Here is a 22,043-nt window from a genome sequence, read left to right as displayed (position 1 = left end):
TGCAGCTATGCGAGGGTTTGTTTGCAGCTAGGAGAGGGTTTGTTTGCTTGCAGCTAGGAGAGGGTTTGTTTGCTTGCAGCTAGGAGAGGGTTTGTTTGCAGCTAGGAGAGGGTTTGTTTGCAGCTAGGAGAGGGTTTGTTTGCAGCTAGGAGAGGGTTTGTTTGCAGCTAGGAGAGGGTTTGTTTGCAGCTATGCGAGGGTTTATTTGCAGCTATGCGAGGGTTTGTTTGCAGCTAGGAGAGGGTTTATTTGCAGCTATGCGAGGGTTTGTTTGCAGCTAGGAGAGGGTTTGTTTGCAGCTAGGAGAGGGTTTATTTGCAGCTATGCGAGGGTTTGTTTGCAGCTAGGAGAGGGTTTATTTGCAGCTATGCCAGGGTTTATTTGCAGCTATGCGAGGGTTTGTTTGCAGCTAGGAGAGGGTTTGTTTGCAGCTAGGAGAGGGTTTGTTTGCAGCTAGGAGAGGGTTTGTTTGCAGCTAGGAGAGGGTTTGTTTGCAGCTAGGAGAGGGTTTGTTTACAGCTAGGAGAGGGTTTGTTTGCAGCTAGGAGAGGGTTTGTTTACAGCTAGGAGAGGGTTTGTTTACAGCTAGGAGAGGGTTTGTTTGCAGCTAGGAGAGGGTTTATTTGCAGCTATGCGAGGGTTTATTTGCAGCTATGCAAGGGTTTGTTTGCAGCTAGGAGAGGGTTTGTTTGCAGCTATGCGAGGGTTTATTTGCAGCTATGCGAGGGTTTGTTTGCAGCTAGGAGAGGGTTTATTTGCAGCTATGCAAGGGTTTGTTTGCAGCTAGGAGAGGGTTTGTTTGCAGCTAGGAGAGGGTTTATTTGCAGCTATGCGAGGGTTTGTTTGCAGCTAGGAGAGGGTTTATTTGCAGCTATGCGAGGGTTTATTTGCAGCTATGCGAGGGTTTGTTTGCAGCTAGGAGAGGGTTTGTTTGCAGCTATGCGAGGGTTTGTTTGCAGCTAGGAGAGGGTTTGTTTGCAGCTAGGAGAGGGTTTATTTGCAGCTAGGAGGGGGTTTATTTGCAGCTATGCGAGGGTTTGTTTGCAGCTAGGAGAGGGTTTGTTTGCAAGGGTAGCATTCCAGAGGGACATCAGAGACTGCAATGTTCTCTGCTTCACGGAAACATGGCTTACTGGGAAGACGCTATCCGATGCGGTGCAGCCAACGGGTTTCTCCACGCATCGCGCCGACAGAAACAAACATCTTTCTGGTAAGAAGAGCGGCGGGGGCGTATGCCTCATGACTAACGAGACATGGTGTGATGAAGGAAACATACAGGAACTCAAATCCTTCTGTTCACCTGATTTAGAATTCCTCACAATCAAATGTAGACCGCATTATCTTCCAAGAGAATTCTCTTCGATTATAATCACAGCCGTATATATCCCCCCCCCAAGCAGACACATCGATGGCTCTGAACGAACTTTATTTAACTCTTTGCAAACTGGAAACCATTTATCCGGAGGCTGCATTCATTGTAGCTGGGGATTTTAACAAAGCTAATCTGAAAACAAGACTCCCTAAATTTTATCAGCATATCGATTGCGCAACCAGGGGTGGTAAAACCTTGGATCATTGTTACTCTAACTTCCGCGACGCATATAAGGCCCTGCCCCGCCCCCCTTTCGGAAAAGCCTACCACGACTCCATTTTGCTGATCCCTGCCTATAGGCAGAAACTAAAACAAGAGGCTCCCACGCTGAGGTCTGTCCAACGCTGGTCAGACCAAGCTGACTCCACACTCCAAGACTGCTTCCATCACGTGGACTGGGACATGTTTCGTATTGCGTCAGATAAAAAATATTGACGAATACGCTGATTCGGTGTGCGAGTTCATTAGAACGTGCGTTGAAGATGTCGTTCCCATAGCAACGATAAAAACATTCCCTAACCAGAAACCGTGGATTGATGGCAGCATTCGCGTGAAACTGAAAGCGCGAACCACTGCTTTTAATCAGGGCAAGGTGTCTGGCAACATGACCGAATACAAACAGTGCAGCTATTCCCTCCGCAAGGCTATTAAACAAGCTAAGCGTCAGTACAGAGACAAAGTAGAATCTCAATTCAACGGCTCAGACACAAGACGCATGTGGCAGGGTCTACAGTCAATCACGGACTACAAGAAGAAACCCAGCCTAGTCACGGACCAGGATGTCTTGCTCCCAGGCAGACTAAATAACTTTTTTGCCCGCTTTGAGGACAATACAGTGCCACTGACACGGCCTGCAACGAAAACATGCGGTCTCTCCTTCACTGCAGCCGAGGTGAGTAAGACATTTAAACGTGTTAACCCTCGCAAGGCTGCAGGCCCAGACGGCATCCCCAGCCGCGCCCTCAGAGCATGCGTAGACCAGCTGGCCGGTGTGTTTACGGACATATTCAATCAATCCCTATACCAGTCTGCTGTTCCCACAAGCTTCAAGAGGGCCACCATTGTTCCTGTTCCCAAGAAAGCTAAGGTAACTGAGCTAAACTACTACCGCCCCGTAGCACTCACTTCCGTCATCATGAAGTGCTTTGAGAGACTAGTCAAGGACCATATCACCTCCACCCTACCTGACACCCTAGACCCACTCCAATTTGCTTACCGCCCAAATAGGTCCACAGACGATGCAATCTCAACCACACTGCACACTGCCCTAACCCACCTGGACAAGAGGAATACCTATGTGAGAATGCTGTTCATCGACTACAGCTCGGCATTCAACACCATAGTACCCTCCAAGCTCGTCATCAAGCTCGAGACCCTGGGTCTCGACCCCGCCCTGTGCAACTGGGTACTGGACTTCCTGACGGGCCGCCCCCAGGTGGTGAGGGTAGGCAACAACATCTCCTCCCCGCTGATCCTCAACACAGGGGCCCCACAAGGGTGCGTTCTGAGCCCTCTCCTGTACTCCCTGTTCACCCACGACTGCGTGGCCACGCACGCCTCCAACTCAATCATCAAGTTTGCGGACGACACAACAGTGGTAGGCTTGATTACCAACAACGACGAGACGGCCTACAGGGGAGGAGGTGAGGGCCCTCGGAGTGTGGTGTCAGGAAAATAACCTCACACTCAACGTCAACAAAACTAAGGAGATGATTGTGGACTTCAGGAAACAGCAGAGGGAACACCCCCTATCCACATCGATGGAACAGTAGTGGAGAGGGTAGCAAGTTTTAAGTTCCTCGGCATACACATCACAGACAAACTGAATTGGTCCACTCACACTGACAGCGTCGTGAAGAAGGCGCAGCAGCGCCTCTTCAACCTCAGGAGGCTGAAGAAATTCGGCTTGTCACCAAAAGCACTCACAAACTTCTACAGATGCACAATCGAGAGCATCCTGGCGGGCTGTATCACCGCCTGGTACGGCAACTGCTCCGCCCTCAACCGTAAGGCTCTCCAGAGGGTAGTGAGGTCTGCACAACGCATCACCGGGGCAAACTACCTGCCCTCCAGGACACCTACACCACCCGATGTTACAGGAAGGCCATAAAGATCATCAAGGACATCAACCACCCGAACCACTGCCTGTTCACCCCGCTATCATCCAGAAGGCGAGGTCAGTACAGGTGCATCAAAGCTGGGACTGAGAGACTGAAAAACAGCTTCTATCTCAAGGCTATCAGACTGTTAAACAGCCACCATTGAGTGGCTGCTGCCAACACACTGTCATTGACACTGACCCAACTCCAGCCACTTTAATAATGGGAATTGATGGGAAATTATGTAAATATATCACTAGCCACTTTAAACAATGCTACCTTATATAATGTTACTTACCCTACATTATTCATCTCATATGCATACGTATATACTGTACTCTACATCATCGACTGCATCCTTATGTAATACATGTATCACTAGCCACTTTAACTATGCCACTTTGTTTACTTTGTCTACATACTCATCTCATATGTATATACTGTACTCGATACCATCTACTGTATGCTGCTCTGTACCATCACTCACTCATATATCCTTATGTACATATTCTTTATCCCCTTACACTGTGTATAAGACAGTAGTTTTAGAATTGTTAGTTAGATTACTTGTTGGTTATCACTGCATTGTCGGAACTAGAAGCACAAGCATTTCGCTACACTCGCATTAACATCTGCTAACCATGTGTATGTGACAAATAAAATTGGATTTGATTTGATTTGAAATTTGATTTGATTTGATTTAGCTAGGAGAGGGTTTATTTGCAGCTATGCGAGGGTTTGTTTGCAGCTAGGAGAGGGTTTGTTTGCAGCTAGGAGAGGGTTTGTTTGCAGCTAGGTGAGGGTTTGTTAGCAGCCAGGAGAGGGATTGTTTGCAGCTAGGAGAGGGTTTGTTTGCAGCTAGGAGAGGGTTTGTTTGCAGCTAGGAGAGGGTTTGTTAGCAGCCAGGAGAGGGATTGTTTGCAGCTAGGAGAGGGTTTGTTTGCAGCTAGGAGAGGGTTTATTTGCAGCTATGCGAGGGTTTGTTTGCAGCTAGGAGAGGGTTTATTTGCAGCTATGCGAGGGTTTGTTTGCAGCTAGGAGAGGGTTTATTTGTAGCTATGCGAGGGTTTGTTTGCAGCTAGGAGAGGGTTTATTTGCAGCTATGCGAGGGTTTATTTGCAGCTATGCGAGGGTTTGTTTGCAGCTAGGAGAGGGTTTGTTTGCAGCTATGCGAGGGTTTGTTTGCAGCTAGGAGAGGGTTTGTTTGCAGCTAAAAGAGGGTTTGTTTGCAGCTAGGAGAGGGTTTGTTTACAGCTAGTATAGGGTTTGTTTACAGCTAGGAGAGGGATTGTTTGCAGCTAGGAGAGGGATTGTTTACAGCTAGGAGAGGGATTGTTTGCAGCTAGGAGAAGGTTTGTTTACAGCTAGGAGAGGGTTTGTTTACAGCTAGGAGAGGGTTTGTTTGCAGCTAGGAGAGGATTTATTTGCAGCTGGGAGAGGGTTTGTTTGCAGCTAGGAGAGGGATTGTTTGCAGCTAGGAGAGAGTTTGTTTGCAGCTAGGAGAGGGTTTGTAATGTGATCCCTGGAGTCTTTGCCAAGACTAATGTCAGCTTTCAGTGTGTTGTTGACATTTGATCCATACTCAGACCCCAATGCTTCTTAGTTTACACTCTAAGTCAGCTGAAGTACACACATTAGTGTTGTTTACAACCAGGGCTGTGCAGGAGATGAAGGACTACCTCTCTTCACTTGAGATGCTCCGGCTGGCCAAATAAACCAGTCTTATCGGCGATGCATGTAAATAAAGATAAAGCGTCTCCAAACCCAGGCTGAGTTCCATTATTAACACTATACAGTCTATTATATCCTCCATGCAAAGAGTTTATCGCTCTGCAATGCATCGGCCTGCCTGGCTGTATTCAGTTAGCCAAGTATGCACCAGTTCAAAAAAAGTCAGGTGCACCTTTGGCTCGGATGGAAGTGTACTGTCTAGATCAGGGGTCCCCAAACTTTTTCCTGTGAGGGCCACATAACTTTTCCCTTCTCTGATGGGGGGCCGGTGTCAGTTTGTAACAGAAAAAGTGTGACGATCGTAGGGGAGCTTAAAACATTTATTGTTTTCCAGAAAGCCACACATAACCAAATAACCCTTTCCAGGTTCTTTACAGAAAAAAAGTCAGGAAACAAATAATAACACTATTAATGAAATAAATAATAACTAAATAACCCTCTCTGAGTTCTTCACAGAAAAAACAGGAAATAAATAATAACTAAATAACTCTCTCTGGGTTCTTCATAGAAAAAAAAGCCATGGAACATTAACTTTCTGTCGTGCCATGCACAATCTTAACAGATAAAAGTTCAGCTCAGTTGTCAGAGCAGAATCTCTCTGACACATATGAGCAGTCTCTTAAAGTTATTGTGTTCCTTCCTTATAATCCTTTTGTAGGTTCCAGTAGGCTTGTAGACACCGCTGTTTGCAGCTCTCTCTCATCAACTTCCCTGTGAAAACCACAAAAGAAGCAGGTTGAGAAACTGAACTAAGTGATACAGCACCTACACAGCACAATACATTTCACTACCAGTATGGTTGTAAAGATGGATTTTATCCCAGTAGATTTTATTATGATTATATTTGTTTATGCTCAGAATGACTCATTCAAGTCAGAAAAGTGAGCTTACCTATGTATGTTCATCAGTGTGAACTGTGGGCCTGCATCTGGCTGGTGAGAAGTTGAATATCAGGTTCCATTCTAGTTACAGCCAGTCTCAAGCACTGATGCAAATGTTCATCTGTCAATCTTGATCTCATCGGGGTTTTCAGCAGTTTCATGCGAGAAAAGGTTTTCTCGCAGATATACGTGCTGCCAAAAACTGTGGACATTTTCATTGCGTGTTTTTTGATGTTTGGATATGTGTAGTTTGGGAGGGCGGCATAGAAGTCAATGAGACTGTTGGGCTTGAATGCGTCTTTCAGAACATCACAGTTCTGTAACTCAGCCAACTCAAACTGATATGAAGGCTGGGCTTCATCAATGTCGGCAACAAAGGGGTTCTGAAAAAGACGGATTTCTTTTGCATGAACATGTAGTTCACTGAATCGCACACCGAACTCCGCCTTCAGCATTTCCAGTGCTTCCACGCACTTTTCAGCTGGGAACGGGACCGCTGGGTTCTCTGTCGACAGGTTTTGGGTAGCAGGAAGATGGACAAAGTTGCGCTTTTTCACTTGTTCCAAAAGCAGCGCTAATTTCACCTCAAATGCTTTTATGTGTGAATACATGTCGCAAATGAGTTTCCCCTCGCCTTGTAGCTGCAAGTTAAGGCTGTTAAGTATTTCTGTCACGTCTGTTAAAAATGCGAGGTGCCATTTCCATTCTGGGTCGATCAGCTCTGGGACCGTTTTGTCTTTTAAATGAAGAAATGCGTTAATTTCGGGTAGCAGCTCGTAAAAACGCCTCAAAACTCTGCCCCGGCTCAGCCAGCACATCTCCGTGCGTAGACTCCAGTTCAGACAGGAATTCTTGGAACTGCCTGTGTTTAAGTCCCTTTGCTCTGATGAAGTTTATGCACGACACCACAACCTTCATTACAGAATCCCACTTCAACACTTTGCAGCACAGTGCTTGCTGGTGAATTAGGCAGTGGACTCGTAGCGGGGCGGTGAGACCCCTTTTTTCCAACTCCCGGTTCATGCGTCCTATTAGACCGCGAGTTTCGCCCACCATGCTAGGAGCCCCGTCAGTCGTGATGCTAGCTAGCTTTGACCAGTCCAGGTCCAACTTCTCCATGGTTTGGCACACTTTGTCAAAAATATCCTCTCCCGTTGTAGTCCCTTTGAGACTTTGGAGGGCTGCCAGCTCCTCGCATATCTCAAAGTTTGCGCTAACTCCACGAATAAAAATGAGCAGTTGCGCTGTGTCTTGCACGTCCGTGCTCTCATCCAGTGCTAATGAAAAAAAGTCAAATTCTTTCGTCTTCTGCTGCAGCTGGGCATATACATTACTCCCGATTTCTTCAACGCGTCTGGTGATTGTACTCGCCGACAGACTTACGGCATTAAATGCATCTTTCTTCTCGGGACACACCTCCTCCGCGACAGCATCCATACATTTCTTAACAAACTCTCCGTCAGTGAAAGGCTTACCGCTTCTTGCTATCAGTTTAGCAACCCGAAAGCTGGCCCGAACGGATGCCTGGTTCAGCTGAGCTTGGCGTACAAATGTATTCTGCTGAGATAGTAGTCCACTTTTTAGCTTTGAGAGTTTGTCTGCTCGTATTTGGCCTTGCAAGCTATCGTACTTGTCTTTGTGACGGGATTCATAGTGTCGGCGAAGATTGTATTCTTTGAATACCGCCACCGTCTCTTGACAGATGAGACAAACAGCCTTTTCTTTGCATTGAACAAAAAAAAATTGTTTGTCCACTGCAGGTTAAATACCCTGCATTCTGAATCAATTTTTCTCTTACCTAACCTTTTCGCCATTATTCCGTTCTCTCTTTGACAGGGCCGGGCCTAGGATTTTTTTTCTGGAGGCCAAATAGGAAAAAAATTCGATAGCGTCTCTGGTATTGTTCAGAGGGCCGGGCCAAATGTGCTGACGGGCCGTATCCGGCCCACGGGCCGTAGTTTGGTGACCACTGGTCTAGATGAATCCTATTGGTACATGGTCTGTGGTACTCTACAGGTCTGTTAAATATGGTTTAGCACTCAAGCCAGTCCTGTTCCTTAGATAGCCTGTTTTGGCCGAAGACAGACCAGGAACCATGCCATGCCATAACTATGGGGCGTTCTGGCTCCTTGAACAACCAGATGTAGATCATATCAATTGGAATAGCCTGGGTTTTTTGTTTGGATAAACTTGCAAACCTTGCGAGAGTTGTTTACTGGATTCCTTTCAATGAAAAATCTGTCATTAGTCATTTCTACCAAAATGTACTCATCACTCATCATGAAATAAAATGAACATGAGAAAAGAAAAGAATGTAGCTCTACAACTGACCTGCCACATCCTTTCTAGACTATTGCCAGAACAAACATGACATTTCCAGTGGATGCCATACTGATGGGTCTAACCTTTCAGTTAGGAAGCTACTTCAACACAATACAACACTCCATCACTGAGATAGCTTTCCGGCATACCAATAATGGCTCATTAAACTTAAACTTACAGGCCATAAACCCCATTACGTTTTTCCTGTACTGCATACTAGGTCTTTCTCCTGGTTGATGCCATATGTTGTCATGATGAGAAAACATACATTTCCACTATGACTATTTTGATCTCATTGAACTGTTGACCCTATATCCTAAATTATCTTTCACAGTGAACATTTCCACTTCTTTTCCCTCAAAGAGAATGCCTTTAGACATCAAAGCCTTTTTAGTGTGAAATCTTGAGCGTTCAGTCCAAAGAAAGTGTGTAACTACAGAGTTACATCTAGTGAAGCGTTCTCAGGTTACAGTACAAAGAACCAAATCAAGATGAAACCAGATTCAGCAATTAACATGGTCACTTTAGCTTACAACGCATAAGAAGAACCACAGTATAAGTAGCCAGCAATAACATGGTTGACAAACCCTTATAAGACACTCAAAGTGATTTAAGGCACCACTAGCAGGCTATGGTTTCTCATTAGAGAGACCAAACACTGAAGCAATCCTCTGTCTTCCCCCGAAGGTACATGACGTGTGCTCTAACTAAGTTCAGATGCACTGTTGCAGATACAATCTGCTGCTCATGCCTCTGCATCACACTGGTGTTTGCTATGAAACAAAGACTTGCTTTAAGTGAGTGAGAGCGAGAGTGACAGAGAGAGAGAGAAAGAGAGAGAGAAAGAAAGAGAGAGAAAGAGAGATAGCAAGAGAGAGAAAGAGAGAGTGAGAGAGAGAAAGAGAGAGAGAGAGAGAGAGAGAGAGCAAGAGAGTGTGAGAGTGAGAGAGAGAGAAAGAGAGAGAAAGAGAGAGAGAGAGAGAGAGAGAGAGAGAGAGAGAGCAAGAAAGAAAGAAAGAAAGAAAGAGAGAGAACAAGAGAGAGAAAGAGAGAGTGAGAGAGAGTGAGAGAAAGAAAGAGAGAGAGAGCGAGAGCGTGTGTGCAGAGCATGGCTAAGACACCCACACGTTCAATGTGATCTGGCTACAGGTACACACATGTGAAGAGAGTTAGTAGGTCTTGCCACAGCTCTAAGCCCAATTCTGGGCAAATAAAATAAATGGACTTGGTTTTGGCTACATAAACCACCTGGCATGTTGATACAACCAAGATAAATGCCTAGTTGGATCAAGGCCTGACAGCCTAGCTAGAACACATGAGTATAGTGTCAGGGTTGAGGGTTTGGGCTGATTGATTGCAGGTTATAAAACATTGAGATTACAAGACCTTAGCCTAGTGTTATTCATTATTGAGAGAGGTCTACGTAGTTGGCACAGTTTGACCCTGTCTGTCAGTCCAGGAACGAGGTGTATCGCCTTCCACATGGTTTTAGATGTTATCTAAGTGGCCAAGCCAAGGGTCTGACACTGTAGGAATACTATCTAAGAGGGAATAGACTTGCTAGCCTAGCCATTTGTGATTACAGTGCCTCGACATTACAGTGGACTCTGTAAATCCAGATACATTTATTTATTATAATGATCAATAAAGATTGTGCTACCACGGGGAGCAGGCTGATACAATTCAGTAACTTTGGCTCTTGGTTTTCCTTGGTTTCCACAGAGGAATCTACTCTACACCCACTACCTTCCCATTCTTGCTGCTATGCTCCTCATCCCCTGCTAGTCTCTCTGCAGTGCAGTGCACATGGTGGGAAAGCCAGAGGGAAATCCCTGTAGGCCTCTGACTTCTCTTTGAAGGCCATGAAGGCTATGCGGCACGCAGGCAGCTGCCAAGAAGAGTCTACGGAAAGGCATTCCTCTGGCTGTGTGGGTCACATCATCTTCACCACACACACATGGATGCATACATACACACACACACACACACACACACACACACACACACACACACACACACACACACACACACACACACACACACACACACACACACACACACACACACTGATCACTGTAAAGTACCTCAGCTGGATTGCTGCTGTCACATTTATATTTATTGCAAATGATGATAATGAGATAATGAACCCAATGCCTGGACATAAAATCAGTCCATTCAATACTACTATTGGTGAGAAAGACGGCAACACAGACTCCTGATCATTAAATACACACCACTGTGTATTTAGTCTGACAAATATTTGAGTGTAAGAATTGAAGTGAGCCACAGGTCTTTATTCGATATTTCTCTTCTATTATTTTCCTCATAGAACAAACCACAGAGCAGCAGTAGATGGCGCTGCAGTGCGTTAGCTGGAGTGAGTCACTTCGAATTCCTTAACTGATGTTGTTGGAAGCCAATTACATGTCATTTTCAAGAATGTTCTGTTCCTAACCCTGGCAGTGCCTTTATTTTATTTTTTATTCAAAATGACTGATCCCTAAAGGAAAGGAAACGTCAGCCATGTGTCACCATTGTTATTTCGGTAATTTAGTATATTTTTTTCTAACCCAACCTTTATGATGATGTTTGGGTTTAACTTACAGGCATTAAGGAAAGGATATTATCAATTAAAAATAAACACATATTGGATTATAAGAAGTCCTTTCAAGTAAATTGAAAGTAAATGTTCAATTGATGATTTACACCCCAGTGGTAGAGGAGGAGAATATTTATACGGGGTGAGACAACCTTGAGGCGTTATCTGGGTTTACCTGTGACAGTACGAGAGGGAACAAGGAGAGGACACTGTCTGGCAGTGCTGCTGTACAACTAAATAGGTCATGGCGCTGGAAAACTGGCACACAAAGAAAACATATTTTTAGCATTGAACCCCCTTTCCCAGTCACTTTGAAATGAGACTACCATCCCTTCACCAATGACAAAAAAAGATTCTCTCAAAAGGAAATTATACACCAACATGTAAACCAGATTGAGACTTGATTTTCAGCTTGAAAGTTTGCATCTCATTGGAGTGGGTTGCCGTGGTGATGCTAATTGGTGAGCAGAGTGCAGTGTTGGTTGGGGCTAAACAATAACAGGACAGGTATTTATAGATCAGTGGCTCTTCACTGGAGTGGCAGCCTTAAGATATGGAAAACAGGCACACTGAAGCCATAGAGTCCAGCTGCGACTTCATCTACTAGAGCAGTCATCCCTCAGGGTCTCTATGCTGCCCCCTACTGATATGCAGTAGCAGTGTGTGGGTAAAATCACTGGGGAAGCCATATTTGCACATTGGGACCGTGATATATAGGCCTAAAGGCAGAGACAATAAGAAGACACAGTGGACGAATAAATTCAACAACACCTTTGTTTTATCACAAAACCGGATAGCAACATCTGTCCAGTGGAGTCCACGGTGCATATTACATGTAACGTACAGTTACATGACCTACAGAATGGTCAAGCAAGTTAATGTTTCCCACATTCTTAGACCACTAAACAACTATATATTAAGAATCACAGAGAGTTACCGCAAGTTGGGGCAGCAGGGTAGCCTAGTGGTTAGAGCGTTGGACTAGTAACCGGAAGGTTGCAAGTTCTACCCCCAAGCCAAAAGACTGCTGAACAATTTAATAAAATCGCCACCGGACAATTTACATTGACTCCCCCCCTCCTTTTTGTACACTGCTGCTACTCACTGTTTGTTATCTATGCATAGTCACTTTGCCCCCACCTACATGTACAGATTACCTCAACTAGCCTGTACCCCTGCACACTGACTCGGTACCGGTGCCACCTGCATATAGCCTTGTTATTGTTATTCTTATTGTGTTACTTTTTATTATTACTTTTTATTGGAGTCTACTTGGTAATTATTATCTGTACTGTTGGTTAAGGGCTTGTAAGTAAGAATTTCATGGTAATGTCTACACATGTGACAAATAAAGTTTGATTGGATTTGATCATTAAATCACCTCTGCTTAGTCTAATACAGTGCCGACTAAAATATACCAAAACCTATTTAATCCAATCAATGTAAGCTAAATATGATGTGGCTGTCCATGGTTCTGATTTCTGTGTGTGTGTGTGTGTGTGTGTATGCGCATTCGTGCAAGTAGAAAAACTCACCCTACTAAGAGAAACACCAATGCCATCCTACCCTCTTTCATGTTGACCAAACTATCACTCTGTCATACATTACACACCTTTATTTTTTGTTGTCCTAGGCTACCTGGCTAAAATGCTTGCTTGCAACCCTAACTTCCATTCATGGGCAATGTTAGCTAGTTAATATTAGCCTTCTACATCTAGCTACTGTACATATTGAACTTCCATCCTCTCAGCCCAGGGGCACAACAATGTATGAATTAATGGTTGGATCAGAATTGCCATTATAATCATATGCCATTAAGGAGAATTAAGTAAAACCACAAGTCCAAATCTCTATCTCAATCCATGGCTAATTTAGGAAGGGGACAATTTTAGCTAGCTAGCTAGCAACCAGAGGACAACAACACAACGAGATACAACAATTCAAAACAAGTTTTTCTGTCAATGACGTATGCTCTCAATGGGATTTGATAGGAGTGACGCCAAAATCCAAGCTGGCTTCCTTTGACACTTTTTTGTTGTTGCGCCAGGACCATTCACAGTTAAGCGCGCTCAGTTTAGCTCAACGCATTTTTGATACTTCTTTTAATCAGAGGCCAAATGCTCACTGGCTTCCCATGCCTTCAATGCTATGGCGGCAACAATGTCATCCTCGTTTGGACCAGACAGCATCAGATAGATGGCCTACACGTAGAGAGACAGAGGGGTGCTGTTTGCTTGCTCAGATGCTTTCTCCTGTTAGATATATTCAGCCTCTCGCGAATTGAAGGAAAATGATGAAACACTTTGCCTCAGTAAATTACGACCAAGAGGCAGATGAGGGTGTATACATGTCCAGACAATGGGCTGCCTGTATGACTCAAAAGCTGGCCTCTTCCTGACACAATTAACAACTCTGCCATCTCAGCAGGGGTTTGATTCTGTGTAACCCACAAGGCCTACTGGCAGTGGATTGGTTTCACAATAGTGTAGAAATTAATACTTGTCCCCTGCACATTCTTCAAAATACACATGATGCCAACACTAAATCTTTGTCCCTTTGAACTGACACAGCATATCTATTTCATAGGTTCCTTGTGTACCACAAGGTTAAACCCCTAGTGAGCATGAGGCCACCTCTGTTGGGGCTGAGGCGACAGCTCAAAGCCTGCCTCGCCTGAGTTCACTTGCAGTCCACTGAATTGGGATGTACCGTGTCACCACCTAGGGCAGGAAGTGAGCCACATAGTGCACATGACTAAGCATTGTCATCGTAGTAAGAATTCCACCCTATCCTGAGGGTTAAAAGTGTCCTCATGGATCCATGGTCATCGTGTTTGTCCTCGTGGTTGGTGTAGATGCAATTTGATGCTAAGTAGCTACGCCATGTCAAATCTGATCACAGTGCATGGACTCATTTGAGACTTGTTGGGACACATCTGTAGAAAAAAACTGAGACATGGAAGGCAAAGCCTGTGATCTGCTTGTTATCTGGATCATTCATGAGAAGACAACAGACAGTGGTGAGATAAATTTTAAAAATCATTATGTCCTATCAGGAAATAGTAAGACTTAAAAGCAGTTCAGCACAACAGGAGTTAGAACAGAAGAAGTTGAAATGAAAAATCCTCAGTGGTGACAGAAAGAGGATTGGGAAAAAACTCAAATGTCTGTGGAATAGAGAAAAAAATGGTATGTTACCACATTACACATTTATAACTTGAACCTCAATAGCCACCAGTTAGCCAGAGGAGGTCTACTGTATGGCTAAAAATAGCTGATAGTGACTTGCCAGAATAAGCTGCTGGAAAAAATACAGGAAAAAAGCCTCCTTTTCCATGTGTGTCTCAGGCCATATGGGTCTCACCGCACTCAGAACTGCACAAAAGAAAACCGTGTGAGACTGACTACTGCAGCACTGCAGAAAGAGGAGGGGGACTTCCTCATCCTTAACCCCCCCCCCCCAAAATTCCCCCATTTCAAACACTGTAACTTTCCCATAAGTCTAATGAATTCTCCAGTGGCCATGACTGAGAACTTCGCACATGGTGTCTGACCCTCCCACTTCCCCTCCTGGACGGGCCCCTGTAGGGTCCAGGCATGGAGCGGGCCACTGCACTCAGCATTGGGTCAGTGGAGGAGGGGGCGGCTGGACCGGCCCGACCGCAGACAGAAATAGCCTTCCACTTGGCCGTTGGCATGTTGGGACTCATGGCATTGGCATGGGAGGAGGGAGGGAGTATCTGTTTTGGTCTAAAATCACAGTTGGGGAGTGCTGCTCTGCTTTCCAGATGGCAAGTTTCCATTCAAACAATGTTACTGGGAGAGTTTGAGGTCGTCATTTAGTCCAACTAAAATGACCTATGATAAAATAATGAGGCAGATACTACTGCAATGGAACAGATATACTATACAACACAACGACCTGTGCTCCAGTATTACCAAATAGGGATGTAGCCTCTTGATATTTTACCATTTCAAATTCTAGTATATACAGTGCCTTCAGAAAGTATTCATATTTCATACTTATTCCACATTTTGTTGTGTTACAGCCTGAATTCAAATGGGATTAAATATATATTTTTTCTCATCCTCTACACTCAATACCCCATAATGACAAAGTGAAAACATGTTTTTAGAAATTTTTGCAAATTTATTGAAAGTGTAATACAGAATTATCAAATGTATGTAAGTATTCACATCCCTGAGTCAATACATGTTAGAATCCCCTTTGGCAGTGATTACAGCTGTGATTCTTTTTGGCTAAGTCTAAGAATTTTGCACACCTGGATTGGACAATATTTGCACGTTATTCTTCAAACTCTGTCAAGTTGGTTGTTGATCATTGCTAAACAGCCATTTTCAAGTCTTACCATAGATTTGAATGCCGATTTCAGTCAAAACTGTAACTAGGCCACTCAGGAATATTCAATGTCGTTTTGTTAAGCAACTCCACTGTATATTTGGCATTGAGTTTTAGGTTATTGTCCTACTGAAACGTCAATTTGTCTCCCAGTGTCTGTTGAAAGCAGACTGAACCAGGTTTTCCTCTAGGATTTTGCACGTGCTTAGCTCTATTCTGTTTCTTTTAATAAAAAACAAGCATTGCCGATGACAAGCATACCCATAACATAATGCAGCCTTCACCATGCTTGAAAATATGAAGAGTGGTACTCAGTGATGTGTTGTGTTGTATTGTATTTGCCCCAAACATAATGCTTTGAATTCAAGTTTATTTCCTTGACACATTTCTTTTTAATATTACTTTAGTGTGTTATTGCAAACAGGATGCATGTTTTTGAATATTTTTATTCAGTACAGGCTTCCTTCTTTTCACTCTGTCAATTAGGTCAGTATTGTGGAGTAACTACAATGTTGTTGATCCATCCTCAGTTTTGTCCTATCACAGCCATTAAACTCTGTAACTGTTTTATAGTCACCACTGGCATCATGGTGAAATCCCCGAACGGTTTCCTTCCTTGATACACCATCCAAAGTGTAATAATAACTTCACCATGCTCAAAGGGATATTCAATGTCTATTCTTTTTATTTGACCCATCTACCAATAGTTGCCCTTCTTTGTCAGGCATTGGAAACCTTCCTTGGTCTTTGTGGTTGAATCTGTGTTTGAAATGCATTGCTCGACAAGGACCTTACAGATAATTGTGTGTGGGGTACAGAGATGAGGTAGTCATTCAAAAATCCAAACTATTAGTGCACACAGAGTGATCTTGAACTTATTTAGGCTTGCCATAACAAAGGGGTTGATTATTTATTGACTCAAGACATTTCACATTTTTATCTTTAATGAATTAGTAAACATTTCTAAAAACATTATTCTAATTTGACATTATGGGGTATTGTGTGTAGGCCAATTGTCACGTCCTGACCTTAGTTCCTTTTTTATGTCTCTGTTTTAGTTTGGTCAGGGCGTGAGATGGGGTGGGCATTCTATGTTTTGTTCTGTGTGTTATATTTCTAGGTGTTTGGCCTGGTATGGTTCCCAATCAGAGGCAGCTGTCGATCATTGTCTCTGATTGAGAACCATACTTAGGCAGCCTGTATTCCCACTATGGGTTGTGGGTAGTTGTTTTCTGTGTCTGTGTTTTACCATACAGAACTGTTTCGTTTTTATTTTATTTCTCTTGTTCTGTTTTATTCAGTGTTCGGTTATCTTTCATTAAAATATGGACACTTACCACGCTGCGCATTGGTCCGATCTTTCCTACTCCTCCTCAGAAGAGGAGGAAAACCGTTACACCAATGACACAAAACATACATGTAATACACTTTAAATTCAAGCTGTAACTATATATACACTACATGACCAAAAGTATGTGGACACCTGCTCGTCGAACATCTCATTCCAAAATCATGGTTATTAATATGGAGTTGGTCCCCCCTTTACTGCTTTAACAGCCTCCACTCCTCTGGGAGGGCTTTCCTCTAGATGTTGTAACATTGCTGCGGGGACTTCCATTCAGCCACAAAACCAATAGTGAGGTCGGGCACTGATGTTGGGTGATTAGGCCTGGCTCGCAGTCGGTCGTTCCAATTCATCCCAAAGGTGTTCGATGGGGTTGAGGTCAGGGCTCTGTGCAGGCCAGTCAAGTTCATCCAGAGGCAGTTTGGAGCTTGGTAGACAATTTTTATACGCTACGCGCTTCAGCACTTGGCGGCCCCATTCTGTGATCTTGTGTGGCCTACCACTTCGTGGCTGAGCCGTTGTTGCTCCTAGACGATTCCACTGCACAATAACAGCACATACAGTTGACCGGGGCAGCTCTAGAAGGGCTGAAGTTTCCCCAACTGATTTGTTGGAAAGGCGGCATCCTATGACGGTGCCATGTTGAAAGTCACTGAGCTCTTCAGTAAGGTCATCCTACTGCCAATGTTTATCTATCGAGATAGCATGGCTGCATGCTCAATTTTATACACATGTCAGGAATGGGTGTGGTTGAAATAGCCGAATCCACTAATTTGAAAGGGTGTCCAAGTACTTTTGTTTAGATAGGGTATACATGTGTATATACTATATATATATGCCGAACATTTAAAAGTACAATGGAGACAACATGCTAGAGTAAAACCATTTTCAGAGTGAGGACAAAAGGAAAATCTGTCTCTTGAAAGAAAGTTGTTTCTTAGAAGCCCAAAGTGGCCATGGAGAGCAGAGACCCATCGCTTTAATGTGTTTGTGAGTGGACAGAGTGCTGCTGACCCTATGTGTCCTTTGTGTAACACAATCACCAGCCTGCAATCCCGCTGACTTAGTGGGAAATGCTTCCGATTCCCTGCTCATCTCTAGCACTCACTGCCCTTAGATTGTCATGCTGTTCATGTTACTGAAATTGATGCTGTGCCATGGAAATGTGATGCCGGGAATCAGTTCTAACTGCATAGGGAATCGGGATGATGTCCACCGGGATCATTCCACTGGAGGGTAGTATCTCATGAGGTGTGAACATGTTATTCAAACAAATTCACTGGAACCGACATTCCACTCAAACCAAATATAAACGAGGAACAAATGCTTGTCATGACTTTCTGAATCATGTTCACACAGAAAACATGTCGCTCTTGTAGTATTCATATTGCATTCAAGTCTGTTCGCATGGGCCCAGCAAAGTGCTGTATACACTTACGATTCCCCAGAAAGGATTAGGAATAACATTTATTCATTGGAATAAATGGTAACAATAACAGCATCAGAACAGTGTAACAGGCCTCCTGCCTGAATATGGACAGACAGCACAGTTGGGCTGAGAAAACACACCCCAGAACACCAGGGAACCACCATGTCTGGCCTGCCCTCTCCCTGCGCTGTGCTGTCTCACTATGAATACCCAGAGATGGGCAGTATTTATCTATTTGAAATTCATAATTATGTATTTTGTCATTTGAATTACACTGGACTGAACTACACCAATGTATTTTGTAATTGTTTTTAAATATGAAAAACTTTTCTTTATAATTAAAAAAATTGCGATTCACATTTTGTGCCACCCCCACCCCCCCTTTTACCCTGCATTGGTAACCTACATGGACATATTACTTCAATTTTCTACATTGACTCTGTACCGGTACCCCCTGTATATACCCTCGCTATTGTTATTTTACTGCTGCAGTTGAATTATTTGTTACTTTTATTTGAACTTTTATACTCTCTTTTATACTTTTCTTAAAATGTCTTAAAGCATTGTTGGATAAGTTCTTGTAAGTAAGCATTTCACTGTCAGGTCTACACCTGTTGCATTCGGTGCATGTGACAAATACAATTTGATTAGATTTTTATCTTATCTTTTGGACTCTCGATGCAAACTGAACTTCTCACCAGCTCTGCAAAAATACTGCAACATGAACTACTGAATGAGTGTGAGAACATTGATGCTGTCCAGGCTAGCTGCTTCAATAAACAGACTTTAAATACACAACTTTGCCCTTCTGTAGACCCTCGTAAAATTGTAATGTAAACACTCTTCTTCCATTAGTTGCAATGGGCCCATTTCAATGGACCGATACACCAACATTGACAGAAAACGGTAGCAAAGAAGAAAAGGAGTGTGCAATTTTCCAGGTGGTCTGCCCTTCAAGAGTTTGTAATTGATTTGACAATTTACGTTGTATACATCTGCATCTGTTGCAACAGAGATTAAATCAATTATGAAAGGAAGTTTATGAAGTAGACCGTCATGTACCATACATGTTTTCCATCTCTCTCAAATTCAACATGAAATGCGGCACACAGCACCTCTCTGTCAAAAACGGTTCTCTCTCTCGCTCTCTCTCGCTCTCTCTCCTCTGCATTCATTGGCTGTCATCTCCCCAGAGCTGATTGACTTCCTGCCTCCACTTTGGAAAACAGTTAAGTTCCCCTGATTACAACCGTTTCCTTCCTTCCTCCATCCCTCACAGTGCTGCTGGCTCAGATGGATACATGATTTACTCAGGCCCTACACCCACAGTCACATCCATGTGCATCATACAGTGGTGAAAGGGTGCTGGAAGATCAATCTGGCTCAATCTAGAAACTGTTTTCCCTTGAGAGACGCTTTCTGGTTACATGGGTTTGTTTGGTGAGTGGGATTTCAAAACGAATGAAGTCCGAAAAGACTTCAAATATATGTTGGGTTTGTTAACAGTGTTAAGCGGCATATAAACTCCTAGAGTTTTAACGGAGCATTTAGAGTTAATCTTAAGGCGTCAATCAGCAGTAGAAACAATAAGGAGCTAGAAACAGAGCTGCCATGTCTATCGGCGTCATCTTGATTTGATTTGACAACAACAAAGTGGTTCCCCACTCCTAGTTCGGTAAAAAGCTATGGGATGGGGCTGGAGAAATGTAACCTCTCTCAAATTCATAGACATAGCTATGGACTCAAGGACTGACCATCCATGATATCAAAATGATAGTTTTAACCATGTTTGTTTACATTTTCTTTGTTTACAAATGTTGGAGTAAAACAAGCTTATATTTTGGGTTCTGATGGGGTATGAAATTAACAAGTTGCATTAACAAGTTATATTCTTCTAGAATCAATGGGTACATATAATTAATGTATAAGTCAAAAATAGATGTAGCGAAGGCTGATTGCGACTTTTGACATTTAAAAAGACTTCCTCACATAAGAACACTACATCTAATCGAATCTAGCTCAAATCCCCCCACTATGAGCTGTATTTAATTGGTGACAAATGCACGTGTGGGGCTATTGCCAAGTAGATATTTCAAAATGTGTGGGGCTATTGCCAAGTATAATATTTCAAAATGTCAGGTGTGTTAGGTTACCTAATACATTATCAGAAAAGTTACATGGTATTGTGGTCACGCATATGAGTTTTTCTACATACAATCAACATACAAAACCTGCCGTTATCGTGAGAATAGCCTGTCAAGATCTGCCATTATGTTTTTGCCAAATCTAGCCTCGCGACATTGTATCCACTGTTCATCACTTATTATTGCACTGTTACAATGCATCACCAAAGCAACCGGTGGCAGTGATGCATATTGAAACAGCCATGAAAAACAGTGACAGTAGAATTATTGAAACATTGACATGCAAATCTTACCGATGTCCCTTGGAGTTCGTTGGTATTTGTCTCGAAGGAACGGAATAGTCGCTTGTTTGAGATAATTAATAAAGAAATATCTATTTGTTTTTCTTCGGTGAAAGTGAAATTGTTGGTCTTGGAAAAAGATGGCTGCTCCTCGGCTGGAGTCGATGATGTAATCTGAATTTTAACCCTTTGATGTGTTCAATAGAAGTGTTTATTCCTGCTCCGTCTCATTCTGAATTCAATAAACCCTTCATAATTGTTTTAAAATCACTGCATTTGTAAATGTTTGATATACAGTCAGGTCCATAATTATTGGCACCCTTGATAAAGATGAGCAAAAAATACTGTATAAAATAAATAATACAAATACTGAACGATATTGTATGCTCCAAAACAATGGGAAATTAAAAAAAGTACTAATACAATTGCTCAGAAAAAGTGATTTTGTTAAGCAAGAATTAAAACAGTCGAAAAAGATTTTTGGCACCCCTGCAGAAAAGAACCCCATATCTCCTTTAAAATATGGTGGTGGATATTTGATGTTATGGGTTATTTTGCTTCCACCGGTCCTTTTGACCCCTATCTTTGAGATTTTTTTTTACTTGTTAAATTTATTAAAGAGCGGTGATACCATCAAGAGCAGTGTCCAGGTTTCTTATTTTTTTTCTCATCTTAAACTGTTACTATGCACCTGCAAAAAAGATAGCTCAGATGTGCGAGTGCCTTTTGAGCAATTGTATTAACATAAATAAAATAATTTCATTTGTTTAGCATACAATATAGCTCAGTATGTCAGTAGTGTAAAGTACTTAAGTAAAAATACTTGAAAGTACTAATTAAGTAGTTTTTGGGGGTATCTGTACTTCACTACATTCTTAAAGAAAATTATGCACTTTTACTCCATACATTTTCCCTGACACACAAAAGTACTCATTACATTTTGAAATGCTTAGCAGGACAATAAAATGGTCTAATTGTAACGATATTCGTAGGTGGAAGAAGGTGACGAGGACCAAGGTGCAGCGTGGTACGTGTTCATGGTAAATTTAATCAAGAAACTGACCACTAGAACAAAAGAAACAGTTCTGTCTGGTGCAGACAGACAAAGACACAAAACTACCCACACCCATAGTGGGAAAACAGGCTGCCTAAGTATGGTTCTCAATCAGAGACAACGATAACCAGCTGCCTCTGATTGGGAAACATACCAGGCCTAAACATAGAAACACAACACCCAGACATACAACATAGAATACCCACCCACATCACACCCTGACCAAACTAAAAATAGAAACATACAAAGCAATCTACGATCAGGGTGTGACACTAATTCACAGGCTTATCAAAAGAAAATCCCTGGTCATCCCTACAGCCTCTGATCTGGTGGACTCACTAAACACATGCTTTGTTTGTAAATTATGTCTGAGTGTTGGAGTGTGGCACGGGCTATCTGTAAATAAATAAAAAACAGAAATGTATGC

At 42.9% G+C, this 22,043-nt stretch overlaps 1 protein-coding gene and 1 long non-coding RNA gene across 2 annotated transcripts in view; one reads left to right on the top strand and one right to left on the bottom strand.

The window, feature by feature from the left end:
* LOC115110347 (myocardin-related transcription factor B-like) overlaps positions 1–20,713 on the bottom strand; it is a 46,418-nt gene extending 25,705 nt beyond the window's left edge. The window contains exon 1 of the mRNA XM_029635926.2: positions 20,575–20,713. The gene's annotated coding sequence lies outside the window, so the exon portion shown is untranslated. The remainder of the gene's footprint in view (positions 1–20,574) is intronic.
* Positions 1–22,043, top strand: part of LOC135564660 (uncharacterized) — a 529,018-nt gene that overhangs the window by 5,808 nt on the left and 501,167 nt on the right. The gene's annotated exons all lie outside the window — the stretch shown is intronic.

Source organism: Oncorhynchus nerka, linkage group LG26, assembly GCF_034236695.1.
Source record: "Oncorhynchus nerka isolate Pitt River linkage group LG26, Oner_Uvic_2.0, whole genome shotgun sequence".
NCBI classification, from domain to species: domain Eukaryota; kingdom Metazoa; phylum Chordata; class Actinopteri; order Salmoniformes; family Salmonidae; genus Oncorhynchus; species Oncorhynchus nerka.
Note: the sequence above shows the minus strand (reverse complement) of the source record. Positions and strands in the feature narration are given on the sequence as shown.